Raw genomic sequence first — 12,272 nt, 5'->3', positions numbered from 1 at the left:
GCACACGGACCGTTACTTGCATGCTTCTAGCTGTCATCCATCGTTGCAGCGTACGGGGGTCCTGCGAACGTTGGCGAGAAGACCTTATGCCATTTCAGATGTTCAGATGGAGAAAGCTTGACAGAAGAATTGGACCATCTTAAGGTTGTGTTCAAGCAGAATGGCTACACAGATAAACAGATCCGCCGTGCTTTCCAGTTTGGACCATCGCCTGAACCACCAGAAGATACCTGCAAATCAATGGCTTTTCTGCTTTTTGCTGGGAGCATTTCCTCGAAGATAGGAAGAATTCTGAAAAGATATCATATCAAAAGTATTTTTCGACCGCCAGCCAAGATTAGAGCGCTTCTTGGCTCTGTTAAGGATGACTTGGGTTTGAGGAAGCCCGGTCTGTAAAAGAACCTTTGCCACTGTGGGAAGGCTTATATTGGTCAGACAATCCGGACCATTCAGGACCGACGTGTTGAGCATCAACGGCACACACGGCTGCTTCAACCTGAGAAATCCGCAGTGGCGGAGCACTGTCTCACCAACGGACACAGAATGCTATATGACGCGACACAAATGGTTGCCCCTGCATCTCGCTATTGGGACTGTGTTTTAAAAGAATCCATAGAGAGTCGTTTATCTGACAATCTTATTAATAGAGACAAGGGTTATCTTTTAAGTAAGACTTGGGACCCGGTGTTATCTCACATTAAAAAACAACGGTCTGTGTTTCGATCGTCGGAATAAAATTTTTTTAATTTTTGACAGCGATATCTCGATTTCGCCTGTTTCCACCACTGGCGGCGCGGTATGTTTACTGCGCTAGAGGGCAGTTACGGCACCTTCTCGCGCACGAGTTGTGGGTCTTCTACGGCCTATAGGGGCCGCCGCTTGCGCTGGGAAGTCAGTTCCGGCGAGATCGTGCACCAGCACTCTCACCTGAAGATGGCGGCCACTTGGACCGCGGAAATATTGTGTCATGAAGACGTTATGATCCGGCTGCATACCCGAGAAGAATATTATCACTTAAATCCCGAGCTCGAGTCTCGGTCGGGCACACAGTTTTAATCTGCCAGGAAGTTTCATATCAGCGGACACTCCGCTGCAGAGTGAAAATCTCATTCTGGCACTTAAATCTTGATAACCTGCCACTGTAGCACCAGTAACACATCTAGCAACTGCGCCAGACACATGTTGTCTTATACAGGCGTTGCCGACCGCAGCGCCGTATTCTGCCTGTTAAATATCTCTGTATTTGAATAAGAATGCCTATACCAGTTTCTTTGGCGCTTCGGTGTATTTTGGTGTACTGTAATAAACACTGCAGTCGATAGTGCGACAAAGAACATTTGAGGATCCGCTTAGGGGAGCCAATGAGAGGACGTTCAGTGTATCAGTTTTGTTATAGCTGTATTTCCTGCCATGTTCATCTATAGCAGATCCAATTGAAACCTTGCTTTCCGGTATTATGTAGCTGTTTATGAACTGAAGCCATCACCTCTTATGGTCAGATATAATCGTCAAGCGTTGAAACCACAATTCCCACGTCAAATCTATCCTCCCCTTACGGCTAGACATAAGTAATTTTTTACAGGAATCGTAGTCTGATCACTTCCTGCACACGTCTGGTGATACGCTGGAACACTCATCATAGGAATTTTACGTTCCGAGAGCATAAAATTTCCGACAAATGGCGTGATTATCATTGATAGGTGTATAGTGTCCGAAAAATTATGGTGTGTCCACATTTGCACAGCCTGCCATAGCTTCGCAGTAGCAAAACTCTCCCGCGACATTGTCATTATCACACATTCGTCGAGGAAGAAAGGGCGGAATTACAATTAAAGAGCCCTCGCGTCTTTTATTTGTGTTACGAACGTTCTTGCACGATAGTTGGCATTTGCCAGAGCAGGGAGAACTGATACCCCCAGCAGAGTCACAGACTCCTGCTAATTCTCTCGACAGCACAGTCTCTCTCTCTCTCTCTCTCTCTCTCTCTCTCTCACACACACACACACACACACACACACACACACACACACACTTTTTCTCTCACTCATTCTCCTTGTTATTTTTGTAACATCCAAAGGAGCAAAACTACAAACTATAAAAACGTTGCTAACTGCACCTGTTAAAGAACTCAATAAGATTTTATCACATCTCTCTCTTCTGATATATCGGAAACAAATACTGTTTTTTCTGTTGATGTCGACCATAAGTGGTGATCACATTAAATATACATGTATTGGTACACTGGAGCAGGCAGCCAGTGATCGAAGTCGCTTCCACAGACCTGTCTAAGGTTTTGTCACCTGTACTGGAGTAAGACCATATCCCACAGACTATCAGTCGTAAGGAGAGGGTTCTTGTTTTATTGTTTCATAAGCAGTTTGATACATTGTTCTTTGCTGTAACACATCAAAGCAATGTATGACTACAGCTGTGTACACCGCCATACATTTTGTTTTTCTACTATGACTTTGAGGTCTGTGTCAGGTGCTAAACCAACATTAACACATTTCTATCCATTGGCTCCCACACACAGTTGGACATAGCATAGTGAAAACTATACTGCTCTCACAACACACGGGTTGGTTGAAATAAATGACAGATGTGGTGTTTCTTATTGACAAAAATGTGGAAGACATACATCACATGGAAACTCAAAGAGCTGAAGTAATGATGTATCACGGTAATGAATTCGACACGTCATCATACAGGGCCGATAATCATTGTGGTATTGTTCCACTGAACAAGAAGGTAATCGTTCTTATGAAAGACAAGGCAAATGGTTTGCCGTTTGCTGTTTATCGAGTTTGTAGGTCTACGACGAAAAATGTATACGTATCACACATTGGAAGGCGCCACCCAGAAGCGGGCTGAGGGTGTACAGTGTATGGCATCAAGAGCCCTCTCTATCAAAGAATATTTGCGGTGCCTCTAGAGCAGTGTTCGCGGTGCTGCACTGCAGCTGCCGCATATGGTACGGCAAACTAGTATTCGATTCAGAGGATATGAAGTGTACACTGTACTGCAGTCTAAAATCGGCCTGTCTACTCACGTCGATAAAAAGGTCATTTTGATGACAGGACTGAAACTCTCACGTACTCACACTACCCAGTTGTAGCGAGAGAAGGGGTGGGTTGCTCTGATTGAGTGAGAAGGAGAAAATGAGTGAGTGAGAGAGAGAGACTAACAGAGAGTGTCTGCAGAGTAGTAGTATGACTCTTTTATCACATCATCATCATCATCAGTGTTCTGCCTAAAGGCAGGTTTCCACATGGTAATTCTCCAGGCTGTCCGGTCTTCTGCCATCCTCTTCAGGTCTGCATAATTTCCTCTTCCCTTTATGTCGTCTATCATGTTGTATCTCCTTCATCCTCTCAGTCTTCTCCCACAAACCAATCCTTCCAAAGCACCAACTAGCAAGCACTCCCTTCTCAATGAATGTCCCAACCAGTTCTTTTTCCTTTCTCTTACAACCTTCAGCAGACATCTTCTCTCACCAACCCTTTCCAATACTCTTTCATTACTCGCTCTTTCCATCCAGCTTATTCCCTCCATTCTCCTCCACATCCACATCTCAAATGCTTCTAACCTTTTTTCATCCTCTCGTCTCAGCGTCCATGTTTCTGCCCCATATAGTGCCACACTCCCAACAAAACATTTGCCAAGCCTTTTCCTTAGTCCTTTATCTAATTTGCCTCATAAGAGTCTCCTCTTTCTGTTGAATGCCTCCTTCGCTATGGCAATTCGAGTTTTCACCTCCTGGTGACATTGCAAGTCTTCAGTTATTGTGCTTCCGAGATATTCAAATTCACTAACTTGGCTAATGGCAGATTGTCCTATTTTAATATTGGACAGTGTGCGTCTTGTACTGATACCATACTCTTTGTTTTTGCTGTGTTTATTTGCATCCAATATTCCACACAAGCTTCATTCAGATCTTTGAGCATGTTATTCACTGTCCGCTCACTTTCTGCCACTAATACCATGTCATCAGAAAAAATCTTATACATTCTATTCTCTTTCCACCAATACATATTCCTCTTTTCCCATCTAAGCTTTTCGCAATAATCTCTTCAAGGTATACGTTAAACAACAGTGGGGAAAGGCAACAACCTTGTCTAACACCTCGTCCAATTTCTCTACCCTTTTCCATACGAGGTGCATTCAAGTTCTAAGGCCTCCGATTTTTTTCTCCGGACTGGAAAGAGATAGAAACATGTGCATTGTTTTAAAATGAGGCCACGTTCATTGTCAATACGTCCCAGAGATGGCAGCACCGTACGGCAGATGGAATTTTACCGCCAGCGGCGAGAATGAGAACTGTTTTAAATACTTAAAATGGCGACGTTTTCCTTACTTGAACAGTGTGCAATCATTCGTTTTCTGAATTTTCGTGGTGTGAAACCAATTGAAATTCATCGACAGTTGAAGGAGACATGTGGTGATGGAGTTATAGATGTGTCGAAAGTGCGTTCGTGGGTGCGACAGTTTAATGAAGGCAGAACATCGTGTGACAACAAACCGAAACAACCTCGGGCTCGCACAAGCCGGTCTGACGACATGATCGAGAAAGTGGAGAGAATTGTTTTGGGGGATCGCCGAATGACTGTTGAACAGATCGCCCCCAGAGTTGGCATTTCTGTGGGTTCTGTGCACACAATCCTGCATGACGACCTGAAAATGCGAAAAGTGTCATCCCGGTGGGTGCCACGAATGCTGACGGACGACCACATGGCTGCCCATGTGGCATGTTGCCAAGCAATGTTGACACGCAACGACAGCATGAATGGGACTTTCTTTTCGTCGGTTGTGACAATGGATGAGATGTGGATGCCATTTTTCAATCCAGAAACAAAGCGCCAGTCAGCTCAATGGAAGCACACAGATTCACCGCCACCAAAAAAATTTCGGGTAACCGCCAGTGCTGAAAAAATGATGGTGTCCTTGTTCTGGGACAGCGAGGGCGTAATCCTTACCCATTGCGTTCCAAAGGGCACTACGGTAACAGGTGCATCCTACGAAAATGTTTTGAAGAACAAATTCCTTCCTGCACTGCAACAAAAACGTCCGGGAAGGGCTGCGCATGTGCTGTTTCACCAAGACAACGCACCCGCACATCGAGCTAACGTTACGCAACAGTTTCTTCGTGATAACAACTTTGAAGTGATTCCTCATGCTCCCTACTCACATGACCTGGCTCCTAGTGACTTTTGGCTTTTTCCAACAATGAAAGACACTCTTCGTGGCCGCACATTCACCAGCCGTGCTGCTATTGCCTCAGCGATTTTCCAGTGGTCAAAACAGACTCCTAAAGAAGCCTTCGCCGCTTCCATGGAATCATGGTGTCAGCATTGTGCAAAATGTGTACGTCTGCAGGGCGATTACGTCGAGAAGTAACTCCAGTTTTATCGATTTCGGGTGAGTAGTTAATTAGAAAAAAAATCGGAGGCCTTAGAACTTGAATGCACCTCGTATATCTTTCCCCAATAGTTCTTAGCAGGCCAATAGCATCTCTTGTTCCTTTTCCTCTTCTAAATCCGAGCTGCTGCTCTGCAATCCCTCTATCCAGCTTGCCATGTAACCTTCTATTCAACACTCTCAGCAAGACTTTAGCTGCATGAGAAATTAGACTGATGGTCCGATGCTCTTCACATTTTTTAGTGTTTCTCTTTTCCTCTATTGGTATCATAACTGTTCCAGCGAAGTCCTCAGGCCATTCCCCTTTGTCATATATCTCGTTACAGAGGTAGACTATTTCTTTTCTTGCCTTGGTTCCCAGACTCTTCAACAGTTCTGCTGGAAAATCATCTATTCCACATGCCTTCCTATTCTTCATCTCCTTCAGCGCCTTTTCTACTTCTGCTTCCAAGTGTAAATCCCTTTCCATCTTCCGGCACATATTGCTCCTCTTCAACCTTAATTTCGCTTTGCATTTCATCCCCCTTATACAGACATTCAATATATTCTTGCCATCTGTTCAAAACCTCCTGTGGTTCTTCTGCTTGAGTACCATCCGCTCTTTCTATTTCCATGTTATTCCTCTTTCTTTTACGTTCAAAAACTATCTCAGTAGCCAGTCTATACATCATTTCATACTTTCCCTCTCTCATTTTCTCTATTTCGTCGCATTTCTGTTTCTTTCTCTTGCTTCTTCAGTTTCTCTTCTTAATTCATTATTCAGTTTCCTGTATCTCTTTTTGCCTTCTTTAGTTTCTACACTTTTCCACTTTCTGCGCTCTTCCATCTTTTTTAACATGTTTTCTGTAATCCATTCTTTCCTGGTGCTTTGGGATACTCTAATTCCTAGTACTTCTTTGGCAGAGTCCATGAGTCCTTCCCTCATTTTTATCCACTTGTCATTAACACCTACATCAACACTACCTCTTTGTCATTTTTCCATAAATCTGATGCCTTTCCTACCTCTTTGAGTCTTTCTATGTTTAGTCTTTCCTTTGCTTTACCTCTCCAGACTTTTTTCAACTTCACTTGTATTTCTCCCATCACTAGGTTGTGGTCTGAATTTATATCCGCTCCTGGATAAGCTTTAGCATTCTTCAAACAGTTCCTAAACCTTTTGTGTATCAGGATGTAGTCCAGCTGATATCTTTTCCTATTCTTTACAGAAACTAATTAGTCGTTCACCTCTCTCATTTCTTTACCTAATCCAAATTTTCCTACTGTATCTTCATCTATTCCTTCACCCATCACTGCATTCCAGTCCCCCATGATGATAACACAGGCATTTCTATTTTCTTTCTCGATGAGTTCTTGTATTTTCTCATAATACTCTTCCACTTCCTCATCTCTGTGCTGGCTGGTTGGCATATATACCTGTATTAATACCAAATCTTTTGAACTACCCTTCAGTTGTATCATCATCAGTCTTCCATCGATATATTGTACCTTCATTACCTTATTTTTCAACTTTTGCCCTATCAATATTCCTACTCCGTTTTCACCACTCTTGATTTCCCCCAGTCCGTATCTTTACCCCCTTCACTGTCCCTTTCTTCCTTTCAAATATGTCTACTCTCAGTGTGTTCCCCTCCCGGAGATCCGAATGAGGGGAAGTTTTATCTCCGGAATCTTTCACATGGAGAGACATACCATGTACTGCTTGGGAATGTAATGTGGTAGTTTCCCGTTACTTTCCACATAGGCAGTAGGATGCCCAGCCTAAATTCAGCCGCCCACCATGAGTCAGACGCTGTCTGTAGCCGCCCCTCTGGGGTTCAAATGGTTCAAATGGCTCTGAGCACTATGGGACTTAACATCTGAGGTCATCAGTCCCCTAGAACTTAGAACTACTTAAACCTAACTAACCTAAGGACATCACACACATCCATGCCCGAGGCAGGATTCGAACCTGCGACCGTAGCGGTCACGCGGTTCCAAACTAAAACGCTTAGAACCGCACGGCCACACTGGCCGGCCTCTGGGGTTCAGTCGCTACTTGTACTCTTTCTGTAACCAAAGAGAAAAGGTGCCTCTTCCGCCAGCTCCGCCGTACCGAAGTCCATCTTCGCCTTCGCTGCCGTTGAGGCCTTCACCGTATCCCTGGCAAGGGGTCCTCACGAGGTACTATCACCCGGGCCAGGTGAACCAAGGATTTTTAACGAGGTGTTACTCCTCCCCCTCCTCCTTTCTTTCCATTTTGTGTGTGTGTATGTGTCTTTGTGTGTGTCGTGTAAATATTTATTTATTTATGTGTAGTATGTATGTGTGTATACACATACTCACACCACGTGTGGAAAGAAAAGATAAAGAAAAAATGTAAATATATATGCACACCATGTGTGAGAAAAATTAAAGAAGTTAAAAACAGCATAAACAGAATAATATATTTATATTTATTAAAAAGAGTAAACCGAAAAAAATTGTATATTTATCTATTTTTACACAATGCATGTGTGCCCCGTATATATATATATATATATATAGACACATCCATGTGTCACCTGCCACAAGCCATCCAAGTCAGATCTGTTTTTAAGTGTATATATCTGTATAGCTCAGAGTCCACCATAATTATTGTAAAAACCTTTGCTATTGAGACTTAGGAAATTAGTTTCTAAATGTACACAGTCCATAAGAATTATTGTGAAAGCTATGCTCCTGGGACTGTGGAGTTTAGTTGCAGTAGTAAAAAATAGTATCTCCACATCAGTTTTTAATGTGGATTTATATATGTGGAAAAACTGCAGACATTCTCACCTTGTGCTACTAGAAAAAAATTGTAAAAATAGTATTCTCGGCTAGTGTTAGTGTTGTAGCATATAAGGTAAAAGTATCTCTGCATTGGAATAGCAGAGTCAAATTGTACCTCAAGAACTGCATTGTACCTCCAGAACTGTATTGTACCTCAAGAACTGAATTGTATCTCAACAACTGAACTGTATCTCAATAATGATGTATCTGTGTGAAGTGAAAACATGAAAAAATTCGTTACCATACGTCTTTTTTGTTATTTACAAAAAAAACCTATCCCCTGTTGCATTGCGTTTACAAAAAGAATGTGCATGACACAAATGATAGTTATTCTGAAGATTGTGCTATTAAGGAGGTGAAGATTAAAGTGAAAGATAACAAAATGTATATAATGGTTGCATGGGATTACGCCTATCATGCAGCACGAATTGGCTTATGGGAGCAGGAGACACGTGACCAGGTCCATTTCCAAAGACATGTAGCAAACGTATCTAAAATTACATCTCCTGTGCTTGAAGAAAACAACAGACATAGTATCTGGGTAAAACTGGGTGCTATCAAAGGGGGAACAGTGTGGAAAAGGAAAAGCACACAGATGTTGTGAGGTAAAAATTCATTTATGTCTCATTCAACTTGAAAGTAATTTTATATTTTCGTAATCAGATACAGAACACTATTTTCACACGTTTTCTTGTTGAGTCGAAGGAGAGCAGGACAACCATAGAATTCCAGGTCTTGAACAGCAGCATATTTGAAGAATTGACACATCCACGAGATCTTCTCCTTCCCCTTCATGTAGATGATGGTATCCGTGTGGTTGAATATTCGAAGCGATGTTACCATATCTTTATAGGCTATGCCAAAATAATCCCAGTGAATTCCATGGTAGAAATGTGTTAACCACTGTGCACTCTTCCCCGTTTTAGCTCACTTCACATCCTTGGACGACCTCAGCGATGTAGTATTTGATGAGAATATCTGTACTGATGGTGTTGGGACAGCAACCAGCCACAAATTTCCTTTCAGTTCCTTTATTCAAAGGGTACCGTTACCGGTTTCGAATCGTTATGATTCATCTTCAGACGGTTTACGCGCTTTCCTTATAACACTAGGTGCGTTTTTTACAGATAAATTGTCCTAAAATATAAATAATACATAATTATAAGCATGCCACACACAGATGGTTGCGTTAAAGGTTTTCGTTGGTTGTGACTTAGTGAAATGTCGGTTTGGAGTGTCTGTTTCCATAACATTCGTCCAACAAATGTGAATACATTCCCACTGCATTCTTATTGTTGCACACGTAAATTTTTCTCACTGTACGCTTTAGATTTGTCACTGATAAGATTTCTACCACGCACCACATGTTTTGATACATACAAAGAGCTTAGAAACATATGAGTATCAAAGATGCTATGATATATCGTAACATTTGAAGATGTCCTATGTTTGGAAAAGGATCATCTATTCATTTATGCAACTGAAATGCCTTTTACACAGTTTTTGAGCGGATACTGTTACATTAATTATAAAGTTGTTCCTTTTTTTACAGTATCCGCTCAAAAACTCAAAAGAGTACAGAGACATTGGTTTTTTGAGTTTTTGAGCGGATACTGTAAAAAAAGGAACAACTTTATAATTAATGTAACAGTATTGATTTTTTGAGTTTTTGAGTGGATACTCTAAAAAAAAGGATACTGTAAAAAAAGGATCAACTTTATAATTAATGTAACAGTATCCGCTCAAAAACTGTGTAAAAGGCATTTCAGTTGCATAAATGAATATATGATCCTTTTCCAAACATAGGACATCTTCAAATGTTATGATATATCATAGCATCTTTGATACTCATATGTTTCTAAGCTCTTTGTATGTATCAAAACATGTGGTGCGTGGTAGAAATCTTCTCAGTGACAAATCTAAAGTGTTCAGTGAGAAAAATTTACGTGTGCAACAATAAGAATGCAGCGGGAATGTATTCACATCTGTTGGACGAATGTTGTGAGAACAAACACTCCAAACCGACATTTCACGTAAGTCACATCCAACGACAATCTGTAACGCAACCATCTGTGTGTGGCATGCTTATAGTTATTTATTATTTATATTTAGGACAATTTATCTGTAAAAAACGCACCTAGTGTTATAAGGAAAGCGTGTAAACCGTCTGAAGATGAATCATAACGATTCGAAACCGGTAACAGTACCCTTTGAATAAAGGAACTGAAAGTAAATTTGTGGCTGGTTGCTGTCCCAAAACCATCAACATTTGTCTTTAAATAATAGCCACGGTCTCCAACGATGTCATCATATGACAAAATTGCAATATCTGTGTTATTACAGCATCTTCTGTGTATGTTATGAATGGAACATCTAAAAATATGAACTGTGTACACTCATCATCATAGAAACCCTGAGCATCTGCAGTGATGTTCACACCTTGAGACAACATTGTGGAATGATTTGGGTATGGCGCAGCACCTGTTCATTTATGTAGCTCGTTGCACAGCACTGGTGAGTGGACAATAATTGATCACACGGTCATGTAGAACTAGAGCATATGCTGCAGTGTGTTCTGGGAAATTTGTCGAAGATTCAAATTCAGTTCGTACATCTATAGGCCCAGATTTAATTATACCGTTCTGTTTTGAGCAGCCTATTACGACAATTGGCGCCAGTCCCTTGAATTTCCGAGGATGGAGTAGACATACCTCCTCTTCGTAGTATGAAGCACAAAACCTTGCATACATGTCATACACTAGACTGTATACATTTTCATTCCACAGCAGGTATAAATTATCATACTTGTAGAATTCAGAGATCAGGTATACACTAGCATTAATTAACTTGCAGTTGTCGAATACAGTGGAATCATTTGCTATATTCCCTCTTCTATTGATCTGAAACGCAAGTATGATAAATCTAGGCGTCTCTAGCTGAGAGGAGGTTTTAACATACCACATTTGTCTGCTTGCAGTCGGTAGCATTGGGTACTCGAAAACCTCCCATTAACGGAAAGATAGCGGTAGAAATACACTGGTATTCAGAACTTTTAAAAGCTTCTAACGCTGCTCATCTGATACTGTGATGTGCGTCATTTTCCATATTATTTTATTGATGGTGATATTGTTCTCCTATTGAGGTCCTTGAATGTGTAATTTGTTATCCGTTGCAGTCCGTACCAGAATAAGTTCCTGGTCAGCATTCAGAACAATTCACCGCGTGTTCTCAAAGTAACCCATAATCAATTTTAAAGGTATATACGTAGTAAATCTCTTGGACTCTTCCACTGTTCTATCTGCTGGCTCGTTAATGAACCATCCAGCATTTTATAAACCGAGGTAGAAGCAGAGACATACGTTTCAAGAGTTGATGTTATGGCTACGTTGTGTCTACAGTCAATCGCGGCCCCATTAAGTTCATATCGTATCTCATGAAACGAACGCTAAAGCATTACGTGTAAGGTTCGATACTGTTGTAGCAGTACAATCCCTTTTCATAAATGATCCATCAAGGTATATGAAGCTCTTGCATGGGAGGCTTAAAGCGTCCTGGTGCTGGATGACAATCCTAATTTCATCGTTCTTCTTAAATGTGGTTGACGCATAAGGCTTATGCAAGAAATATTCCTGACGTACAATACTCACGTCCTATTCCACTGGGCTAGCTAGTTGAACGACGTCATTGCGCGGTTTCAGACTCACTGATTTAAGAAACTCATAGTTTGCACGTCTTATCACCATGCTGTTCTGTAGTGAAGTGCCACGCTGCACGTAGCATACTTTGGTTTTATGCCTCACGCCCACTTTGTCTTCGTTGACAATACGAATACGGGACTGCTGTGATCTTCGGACTGGTTGAAGCTCGCTGCCACAGCTTCTGGGTCTCTGCAGGTTCAAAAAACAAAATGGTTCAAATGGCTCTGAGCACTATGGGACTTAACATCTGAGGTCATCAGTCCCCTAGAACTTAGAACTACTTAAACCTAACTAACCTAAGGGCATCGCACACATCCATGCCCGAGGCAGGATTCGAACCTGCGGCCGTAGCAGTCGCGCGGTTCCGGA

Source organism: Schistocerca cancellata, chromosome 4 (genome assembly GCF_023864275.1).
Source record: "Schistocerca cancellata isolate TAMUIC-IGC-003103 chromosome 4, iqSchCanc2.1, whole genome shotgun sequence".
NCBI classification, from domain to species: Eukaryota; Metazoa; Arthropoda; class Insecta; order Orthoptera; family Acrididae; genus Schistocerca; species Schistocerca cancellata.
The sequence above is the reverse complement of the archived record's forward strand: the minus strand, read 5'-3'. Positions refer to the sequence as shown.